Source organism: Kogia breviceps, chromosome 14 (assembly GCF_026419965.1).
Source record: "Kogia breviceps isolate mKogBre1 chromosome 14, mKogBre1 haplotype 1, whole genome shotgun sequence".
NCBI lineage: Eukaryota > Metazoa > Chordata > Mammalia > Artiodactyla > Physeteridae > Kogia > Kogia breviceps.
This window is the reverse complement of record NC_081323.1, coordinates 28,538,984-28,547,063: the sequence shown is the minus strand read 5'-3', so window position 1 is coordinate 28,547,063 and position 8,080 is coordinate 28,538,984.

The window sequence follows — 8,080 nt, the reverse complement described above, 5'->3', positions numbered from 1 at the left end:
GCCTCCAAATGCCACACAGCAACCATGCACCCTCTTCGATCCATAGAGCTACCAAACAGTGCAAAGTCCCAATTGACAGAAACCTGAAGACACTACAACACTCAGAGTGAAGGTAGGGGCCGGGAGGGAGCAGGCACGGAACCTGCGGGACGTCCCACAGCAAGCCACCGGTAACTTACCTGCATCTGGGCAAGTAGACCCAGAGTGGACTCATGCTCCAAAGCAGTGATTCCAATTTGCCTGATGCTAAAGGAGAATGTCCAGATGCAGGATATCAGGGTATCTGGTTTTGATTGATTCATCTTGGGTTGGGATCCCCTAGAAACCGACCCTGAAAAGAAAATTTGAGTGTAAGTAGTTTATTTGGAAGGTGGTCCCAGGAAGTACCGCTACAGGGAGGAGGAAGTCAAGCCACCCAATAAAGGAGGTGGGATGAATTGGGACTTCCTGTGGGCAGCTGAGGGTCAATCACGCCGAGCCGTTGGGGGGACGGCGTACAACAGGGCACAGAGCTGTCCCAACTTTGGGACAGGGGAGAGGACGTGGGGTGTGTACCCATCAAATACCATCATCGTTAGCTGAGGGCTATTCCCAGGGACGCTAACTTCCGCCTGCCCACCTTAACCAAGCGTGCCAGAGAGCGCCCTCCAGTGGAGACCTGGAGGTACTTGCAGGAGGCTGCGCCCAGCACACCCAAACAGTGACAGAGAGGGCAGATGGGCAGGGCACTAACCACCACCCGCAACACTGCGAGATTTGCGACAGCTGGGTTTTCCGAGCCCTCTGAGTGATACATCTCCCCTGGTCTCCTCCTGGGATACAGCCCAGCATCATTTCTTGGACACTGCAGTGGCCTTTCTCAGGCCAAGTTCACCTGCTATTCGGCAGCCTCCCTGGTCAAGCCCATAGTCATTGGGGTTTCTGTAAATGGGATTGGCATCTGGAAGGGAGGAAGAAGTTTTCCTTGACTCTCTTAGGGTCCTTGTCTGCCTCCAAAAATTAAACTGACAAAGCCAGATTAACAGGAGAAAAGCATACACATTTTTTTGAATTTTCACATGTGCACGGGAGCCTTCACAAGAAAATGAAGACCCGATGAAGTGACCAGAGCAGGCAGCTTTCATACCTTGTAGATGAAGAATCAATACATTTGTGATGAATTGACCAGACAAAGGGGTTTGGGGGAGCACGTGGTGAAGACACAAGTGGGAAGGTGAGAGTGAGTTCAGCAAAGTTTGTTTGCAGATTTCTTGGCCCCAGTTCCCCATCTCTGATGCTAAAAATGTCTCCCTTCCTCCTGGCACAGGGCGGGCATCTCTCACACGGGAGTTTTCTGACCTATTTCAGGGAAGAAGGGAGGGCAGGTGGGGGTGGGCGTCACGAGTGGCCTTGCTGTCACTTCTCTAACTCCTCCAGCTGGGGAGGTTCCGTATGCCAAGGTGCCATCTTTTGGGTAGTGTGTCCTGAACCTCATCACATCAAATAATAAAGGCAGTCCCCCAGAAGAAAACCCTGCCCTGCAGACCCAGGGGGAGAGGTGATTCCAGATGTTCAACCACAGCTTTCATTGTTACATCATTTACAGATGGTCCTATCACTCATGAAGTTACCAGCACTTCTCACCCAGCTGCGGCATCTGTCCCCAGACACGGCTGTGGCCTCCAGCACTCCACCTGGGCTGTCAGCTCCTGGTGGGATGAGATTTCTGGAGCCCAGTTTCATATGTGCCACTCTTGATTCCAAAACTAGTCATGGCTTCCCATTCCCTGAAGAGTAAGGTCCAGTCCCCTGAGCCTCCAGAGCCCACACCCAGCCTGGCTTCCCAGTACAGGAGCCGGTCAATCTAGCCGCTGAGACACGGACAGACTGTGTCACCTTCAACACCCTCCCCTTGGAACACCCTCCCTCCATCTCTCTGCCCAACAAAAATCTCTCATTTAAGGGACAAGTCAAAACTTGCCTCCTCCAGGAAGACTTCCGAGATCACTCCAGCCCACCGGGCCCTCCCTTTTGAGTCCCAGAGACAAGTTTTATCTGCACCACCCATGTGAACTTGGAACACGTTTTGTGCTGGAGCTTTTTGTCATTTTATATAAGCTTTCGTAGTCCACGGGCATGATGAGGCCCTGGGGGGAATGAGCAGTGTCTCACACTTCCTCCAGCTTCTCCAAGCTCCTAGCAAAGAGCCGGCACACACGTGCATTTTTATTGATGCTGCTAATGGGAGATGAGACCACAGCAGGCTTGTGTCTGACACACACCTGGGCTCCCTTGGCCTGGTTAGTGCCAGGACAGAGCAGGCACTCAATACCTGCTTGCTTGGGGAATTAATTAGTTTACCAGTTCACCTCTGCCCTTGGCATTGATGGAATCTTAAATAAAAGCATTACTTGGTCCTCATCCAATCGTCTCAGAGTTTTATTCAGATTTTGTGTTTTATTTAGACCTCTCCACCCGCTCAAAAGGTCACTCTAGGCCCCCAAAAGTACCTTGCAAAAAAGAATTCTGTGACTTTGTTTTTATTTTTCCCTCAATAGAAAATAACCTTTGAAGGGAGAAAGCAAATTTAGGTGGCTTTTAAATTTTCTTCTTTGGAACTAAAAGCATGGAAATTTGGTACACTCAGGATCTGGCATTCATGGTTGCCATGGTACCTCGTCCTTTGAGGGGGTGGAGGATCTTCCCACAATGCAATTCTCTACAGACTCACAGGGACTGGGCAGATGGAGCACATAGCAGGACCCTGTGCTGCTCATCTCTGCCCTGAACTGAGCTGGGGGCTCAGCAAACATGAGCAAGTTGGTCCCAGATCACAGCTCGTGGTCCATTTTACATCTACAAGTCAAGGAGAGTGACTCTGGGAAAGCAGTTCTGTGCACAACAATGTGGTGAAAAATAACAGAGATGGGCTCAAGCTAGCATCAGTAACACAGGAGGCTTGGCGTCAGGTTCCAGGGAGTCCTGAGCAAGAATGGTCAGGCCAGGAAGGGCTGGAATGGAGCCCTGGATTTATCTTCACCCCCAGCTTCCACTTGCCTCTGTGTGTGACTGCATCCTTCTTGTTGAGCCATTGGACCTCCCCCTTCCCCACCACCCTCAGAGACAGACACAAGCACAGTTTGGGCTCAGTGTTCCATGCCCCCTACTCACACACCCCAGTTTGATCCACTGGGCCCTGAGAGGTGGGGTCATATTGGGCAAATATGGCTGACACAGGTCACCTCTGTGGATGAGGGAGATGGTTTAAAGAACTCACCGTGGGCTGCAAACATACCCCCAACGTGCATCTGTCAATATAACAGACTTCCTGCAAAGGAATACCTAAGGAGCAGCGTTAGGGCAGGAACATTAGGGTAATGGGAAAACATGCCCCAAATCCCCGAGTGCTAACAGAAAAGCCTCATGACCCAAGCCCATTTATAAGAGAAATACAGCCCATCTAAATGATCTGCTCCTAGCGGGGATACTGGAGGAGGTGGGATTTCTTCTAACGATGTCTCTGCTGAGTCGAATATTGTTTCTGTGACAAATGTATTTTCCATCGCCTTTGAGTGCTGCTGCCAGAGGGAAAAGCAGGCGGGAAGTTACAAAAGGTGGTGAGTCATTTCCCAGTGAGCTCTCCCCATCCAGCTGTTGCAGGAGAGGATTGTATTCTCTCTCTGTCACCCGATGCTTCCTGGGGTCTGACACATCCCGGGCCCTGACACATCCCGGGCCCAGGAGAGCAATTGCGAGCCTTGTCACTTGAGCCCAGGCCCAGAAAGATTCAGTGTGAATCTCCCAGTTATCCAATGCTGCTTGGCCAAACAGTGACTTAAAACAACCGGCCAACTGTTTTGCTCACAAATCTGCAGTTTGGGCAGGCCGCGCTGGGCCAGCTCATCTCTGCTCCACGTGGGGGCCAGACCGGGCCACTATAATATGACTCACTCCCATTATTCCCAGGCGGGGGCTCCTGTCCGCTGGGAGTTCAGCCAGGTGTGGCCAGGTGAGGCCAGTGGCCTTGCCTCCTCTCCCCCGGGTGCCCCCAGGCTACTGGGCCGCCTCACAGCATGGCAGCTGGGTTCCCATAGCAACACCCCAAGAGGCCGGTGAGAAGGAACGGCCTGGGACCGCAGCACTGCAGCTGTTTTCTCCTGGTCAAGCAGTCACAGAGCCAGATTCAAGGGAGGGAACAGAGACCCCACCTCTCGGTGGGAGGAATACCAGAGAATTGGAGGCCTTGTTTTAAAATCACCACGGCTACTACATATAGGAGACGTAAGTGTGGGAGATTAATCCTGGCAGAGGGTGAAAGCTTGGCTCTGCCCTTAGACACTACTCCCCAAGGTCACATCGGCCTCTTTCCGCACTCTCACCCCCCAGCTCATCCCCCTCCTCTACCCTGGGGATCGCAGCAGTGGCATCCCACCCTCACCCCCAGCCCAGCCCCTTCCACACTCAGTGAGGGCTGAAGGCTGGACAGGCCCACTGAAGGCTGAGCACTAGCTGGAGGGCCGTGGGGGGAGGGATCAGAGGGGTGAAAGTCCAAGGCGAACAGCTTTCTCAGGCAGCCCCGAGTGTGCAGCCCAACGTGGGCTCCCCAAGGGTCCCAGGCAAAGGCCCCACGTGGGTCGCAGGAGCTGGGACAGACCAAAGAGCAGAGATGCTACAGCTCCAGCCCAGCACAAACTCTGGACAGCTCCTATCAGGGGTGAGCAGACGTCTTCTGGAAAGGGCCAGATGGTAAACAGTGTGAGGTTTGCAGGCTACCGATGGTCAGCCGCTCCCCTTTGTTCTTCTAAAACCCTTTAAAAGTATAAAGCCCGGGCTTCCCTGGTGGCGCAGTGGTTGAGAGTCCGCCTGCCGATGCAGGGGACACGGGTTCGTGCCCCGGTCCAGGAGGATCCCACGTGCCGTGGAGTGGCTGGGCCCGTGAGCCATGGCCGCTGATCCTGCGCATCCGGAGCCTGTGCTCCGCAACGGGAGAGGCCACAACAGTGAGAGGCCCGCGTACCGCAAAAAAAAAAAAAAAAAGTATAAAGCCCACTCCTAGCCTATGGCGCATGCAGAACGTGACGCTAGCAGGATCCGGCGCGCAAGCCCGGCTTAGCCCCTTGCTCTTCCCAGTGTGGCCCAGGGGCCCAGCAGCATCACCCGACAAGCTTGTTAAAATGCAGAACGGCAGGTCCACTCCAGACTGAGGTCAGTCCTTGTTTAGACCAGGCCCCCAGCTTCCCCCTCCTGTGCTCCCCACGTGTCAGGCTGGCTAAGGGGAAGCCCTCTGCTTCGGCCTGTGCCCGGCTTCCCTCCCACTACCAGGGGGACAAACCAGACCCCAAAAACAACAGCAGGGAGATGATTCTTCCTCTAAACATGATGAAACCACACTCTCCTCTGGCTTCTCCCAAGTTTCCACCAAAATGTCTATGAAGACACAGAGAGTGTGGAAAATTCACACCACCACACTCACGGCTTGAGAACCACCTGCCAGCTGTCAGCCCTCTTCCCACAGAGGCGGCGGGATCTGCGTCCCCTACCTGGGACCCTGGCCTCACTCCAGGGACTCACTTGTTAGCAGAGATAGCAGAGATGCTGAGTCACTTCCAGGCCAGGTGGGAAAAGTCCTGCAGCCCCTCAAGGTCCTCTTGGGATGCTCACCCTAGGGGAAGAGGACAGGGCTGGGGAGTGAGGACATCTGCCATCTAAGAAGTCAACCGCCCTGAGACCCCTGAGCTGAAGAGGCCGCCAACCCAGCTCAGCTCCCAGGTGGCGGCGATGTGAGAAAGCATCTTGGACTTGGCCCAGATAAGCCCCCAGGTGTCTGCGGCCCCAGCTGACATCTGGTGGGGGTAGGGTGGCAAAGGTGGAAAAGGAGGAGTTTCCTCTGGGCTACAAGCTGTCTGTGAGGAGATGGCTGCAGAGACGGGGGGGTTACTCACACCCTGGAAGCCAAATGCCTGACCTCCAGCTGAGCTGTAATCAAGAAGACCCCAGAGACAAAATGAGTCTTCCTTCTGTTATGGAACCATACCTGGTAAAAGTCAGTTTAGCGACACCAGGGCTGTGGTGAAGGAAAATACAGCATTTATTGCAGGGCGCAGAGCAAGAGGTACCCAAGCCTAAGCTCAGCCATTAAAAAGAATGAAATCATGCCATTTGCAGCAACGTAGATGGACCTGGAGATTATCATACCAAGTGAAGTAAGTCAGACAGAGAAAGACAAATATCATATAATACCATATCGCTTATATACAGAATCTACAAAAAAAAAAAAAAAATGATACAGGGCTTCCCTGGTGGCGCAGTGGTTGAGAATCCGCCTGCCGATGCAGGGGACACAGGTTCGTGCCCCGGTCCGGGAAGATCCCACATGCCGCAGAGCGGCTGGGCCCGTGAGCCGTGGCCGCTGAGCCTGTGCGTCCGGAGCCTGTGCTCCGCAACGGGAGAGGCCGCAACAGTGAGAGGCCTTCATACCAAAAAAAAAAAAAAAAAAGATACAAATGAACTTATTTGCAAAACAGAACTCGAGTCACAGATGTAGAAAACAAACTTATGGTTACCAGGGGGAAGGTGGGGGGAAGGGATATATTGGGAGATTGGGATTGACATGTACACACTACTATGTATAAAATAGATAACTAATAAGAACCTGCTGTACAGCACAGGGAACTCTACTCAATACTCTGTAATGACCTATATGGGAAAAGAATCTAAACAAACAAAGAATGGATATATGTATATGTATAACTGAATCACTTTGTTGTACACCTGAAAATAACACATCATTGTTAATCAACTATACTCCAATATAAAATAAAACTTTTTTTAAAAATCAAGGAAAAAAGATGAGTGAAGACTGAGAGCCTGGTGGTGTGCAGCCGGCAGATGGGCTCAGCTCTTGGGACAACTTGGGGATTCTGGTGACAGGACCCTTTCTAGGCACCCACAATGTGAAGTGGTGGCTAAAGAAGGCACAGCCAGGCTTCAACCTGAAGTCGGAGGTGTCTGCCTGCACGGACGCTGTCAGACTCCACCCAGATGGCCTCAGAGCCCCCTCACCATTTGCTGTGGGCTGAACTGTATCCCCCAAAGTCCAGAGGTTGAAGCCCCAATGCCCAACGTGACTGTATTTGGAGATGGGACCTTTAAGGAGGTGATTAAAATGAGGCCATTAAGGTGGGGCTGTAGTCCAGTATGACAGGCATCGCTATCAGAAAGGAGACCCCAGGGGCATCAGGGCGCAGAGGAAAAGTCAAGTGACAGCGCTGCCGGGAGGAGGGGTGTCTGCCGGCCACGGAGAGAGGCCTCACCAAAGCCAACCCTGCTGGAATCCTCATCTTGGGCTTTCAGACTCCAGAACTGCAAGCAAACAGACTTCTGTTTCGTAAGCCACCCAGTCTGTGGCATTTCGTTGTGGCAGCCCTAGCAAACTAAGATGCCATTTCTGTGCACCCAACCCCCTCTTCGGGGCCCTATGCTTCACTGGTCACACCTGGGACCTATGTCATCCAGCACCCTTACGCTTTGGGAACCATGACCTGGACGAGAGTTTAGATGCCTGCCCTGGTGCAGGGCACTCACGCCCCGCTCCCTGGCCTTGAGGTGGGACAAACCCTTGGTGCGGTTCCCCCTCCAGAGCCACCCAGGGGCTCAGCCTGAGACTGGGGCTCCACCTGAAATTGCACCCTTGCCCCTCACCAATGTCTCCCCCAGAGTCCTGCCCAAATGAAACACTGGCTCACAGCCCGTCGTCTCAGAGGCTGCTTCCCAGGAGCCCCACCCAAGACACTGGCTCGCAGGACGTGTCCACCCAGCATCCTAGATTCAAGCCACCTTGACACCCGCAATCCATGTCCTACTCACCCCCGACGGAAGACAAGAGGGCTGCCCGGCTGCCGGCTCCGACTCCGGGTTTCTGGCTGCTCACACAGTCTCAGCCGTGTCTCTGTATTAGCAAACGTCTCAGACCTGTTCTTTGAAGCTTAGCAAGGGTATAATTGTTCAGGTTCCCCTCCTGGTCCCCTCTCAGATGTCAGTAGAAACAACCTGGCCTGCTCAAACCCCACTTCAAGGGCCGTGGCCATTCTTGGGGACCCTG